Source organism: Pseudophryne corroboree, chromosome 6 (assembly GCF_028390025.1).
Source record: "Pseudophryne corroboree isolate aPseCor3 chromosome 6, aPseCor3.hap2, whole genome shotgun sequence".
NCBI lineage: Eukaryota > Metazoa > Chordata > Amphibia > Anura > Myobatrachidae > Pseudophryne > Pseudophryne corroboree.
In genome coordinates this window covers 815,222,112-815,225,109 of record NC_086449.1, presented here as the reverse complement: position 1 = coordinate 815,225,109, position 2,998 = coordinate 815,222,112, and the positions used below count along the sequence as shown (strand labels likewise).

General features: G+C 50.2%; 1 pseudogene; it reads right to left on the bottom strand.

Annotated features, from left to right (window-relative positions):
- Positions 1-553: 553 nt before the first annotated feature.
- On the bottom strand, positions 554-635 carry LOC134938215 (U2 spliceosomal RNA; annotated as a pseudogene).
- Positions 636-2,998: the final 2,363 nt, after the last annotated feature.

The following is a 2,998-nucleotide window of genomic DNA, read 5'->3' as shown; positions in this document are numbered from 1 at the left end:
GGCATAAATAAATAAATAAGCCCCAGCCAGAAGGCCGGGGGGGGGTAAAAAATTATCCTTGCCCTAGCCAAAAGGCCAGGGCAAAGGATGTGGTGCTCCAGAAGTTGGGAAGAAGTGACTGTGCAAGTGCTCTTAAAGTGCAAAGGTTTAGGGCCAGTGCAAGTTAAGGCACCCTTGGGGTTTTCACCCCAAGGGCACATGTCACCTCGGGCTTCTAAGCTGCTCCTGGCCTCTCAGCCAGACCAAGCTTCGTACTGCTCCTATCCCAGGGTCAACCCCCAGTAAGAGTGGGTACTAGACCAGGCTGTTCCTAAACAACATAGGGGTTGCTTTAGGCCCCCAGAAGATAGGAATACTCAGCCCAGTTTTTCTCCACTCTCCACCAGGGGCCCGCCACACCCCGGTCAGATACTCCACAGGGTGTTTCTCCATTCCACATCTAGGAACCTCTCACGCTCCTAGTGTAAGAATAGGTACTCCACCCTGTGTTTCTCTACAGTAGATACTCCACCAGACCGTGCCTCACACAACATGGGGGCTTCGCACTCCCCCCATGAAGTAGGGCTAACCGGTCGGTTTTTCTCAACTGATAAGAACAGATACTACACTTGATCTTAGCCAAAAGGCCGAGATATTGCCTGATATTGCACTGAACCTACACGCCTGTTGCAGGAGTGTATCTTGCATGCTTTTGCATTGTGCATGCACTGGAACTGTGCGCACCGCAGCTATAACTAGCGGTGAGCAAACAGAACTGCCGCCCAGGGTGCAAGGCTTAGATGGCGGCACCGTCACTGCTGGAATGGCGCCCTGCAGCCTAGAGAGCCGCCTCCTCACTGTGATGACATGGCCGGCAGAGGGTTATTGCCACACTACGGGCCTGCTGGTGTGTACGTTGTAGAACTGCACATATTTCAGTCACATCTATACAGATGGAGCCATGCTCATCTATCCCTTTAATAGGATTAAATGAGAGAGGGCAGCCAGATTTAATCCCCTGCTGTAATGACTTAATCCCCTGCTGTATTGTTCTCTGTATTGTATTGCAGCTGAGAACAATAGATGAAAGGCTTATGCTAATAAGCCTTGATGCACCTAGGTGCAGCAGAGAAGCCTAGATGAACGAGGCTCCATCTGTACTTTTGATTGAAGAAGTGTGACTAGGCTGTAGGGACGTTCTTGCGTCGGCAAAGTTCAAGTGTCTGCGTACCTGCGGGCTAAAGAGAGTTGGGGGAACTGCATCAGATTGGAGAGATCTGCTGCTGAACCCCCGTCATACATCCTAGGGATACCTCACGAAAACATCCGAAAAGAGAGTCTTTGCTCTCATTATGTGGCTCTGCCCTACAGAAGATGTCACTGGGAAGATGGCGCCATTCGTGATGGAGAGACCCACTTCCAAGATGAAGGTATGTATACTCGGGGGGGAGGGGCAGCAGGGCCCGCACTGGGCTCCTTTGGTAAGCCCCTCCCCCTTCTTGACACCAATGTGGAGGTCCCTAGAATTGTGGGCCTATACGTTAAGATGGCCCTGCATCTTAGACTACAAGATTAAGTCCAAAATCATTACATATGATAATGTAGGCGGCCATATTGGGTGACATCCTGTGTTCGGCTCCTTGGCCATTTCCAGCAGAAATACCTACAGTAAGTATGACAGTGATTATAGACAGATTGGGGTAAATTTACTAAGGTGGGAGATTTTTAGAACTGGTGATGTTGCCCATAGCAACCAATCAGATTATATCTATTATCTGCTAGAAGCAGCTAGATAAATGGTAAGTAGAATCTGATTGGTTGCCATGGACAACATCACCAGTTCTAAAAATCTCCCATCTTAGTAAATTTACCCCATTGTGTGGCAAAGGCAAATGGGGTGTGTAACCAGTATTACTCAGAGGCAGGGTAAGAGTGTAAATTGTGTATTGTATCATTTTATAGTGTTATAGTGTCATGTACAGATGACATGATTGCTGAACTGTTTCCGTGCACAATTACATTCTAAAATCTGTTTACTGCAATCAGTTCCCTTTCACCACAAGCTGCACAGGTTAACCCCTGCTCTGTGCACCAAAGAGGTATGGACTCAGTAACTGCTGCCTATATTAGCTGCACAGTTAGTGTAGTGGTTAGTATTGCTGGCTCGCCATAACTTCGAGCTCATGAGTTCAATTCCTCACAAGGCCCTATTGGGTCGGGTTTGCATGTTCTCTCCGTGGTTGTGTGTGGGTTGACTCCAAAACATACAAGTAGGTTAATTGGCTTCTGACAAAACATTAACCCCAGCGCCCATGTGATAGATATTCTCAAACTCGGCCCTCAAGTTTTCCCAACTGGTTTGAGGATTTCCGTCTGTGGAAGCAAGTGGGATAATCACTGACCCAGGAACATAGATTGCCTCGCCTGTACATGACTAAAGAGATCCATCAAACATGGCCTGCTGGAGGGACTTGAGGAGTGGAGTTGAGAGCCTCAGTGATGGTAGTTGCAGAAATCACTGGGAAAATGGCCGCCGCTGCCATTTTCCCGGTGATTTGCACATGCGCAGCAGAGATCTCCCCGAAAACATGTTCCCGGAGACCTGCACAGGTGCAGTAGACTCTGTCCCAATGCCAGAGTCTACTGCAACGCCGGAGAGCAAACGGTTAATAACAGAGAGAGTAAATGTTACTTGGCAAATTACTATGAAATAGTGAATGAATAATTAAGATATGGGGCCAAGGGGGTCATTCTGACCCGATCGTACGCTGCAGTTTATCGCAGCGGTGCGTTCGGGTGAGAACTGCGCGTTCGCCGGCGCAGCAGTGTGCCGGCGCATGCCAGACGGCCGTAGGCGGTCGCTGGGTGGGGTGGGGGGAACGGCGGCATTTGCCCGCCGTTTCGTGGGCGCGGTCCCGCCAACGCAGGCGTGGTCGGAACGAACGGGGGGCGGGCCACAGCGGCTGCGTGACGTCACACGCAGCCGCTGTGGGCCGGGGAGCACGCGCTAAATCTGCGC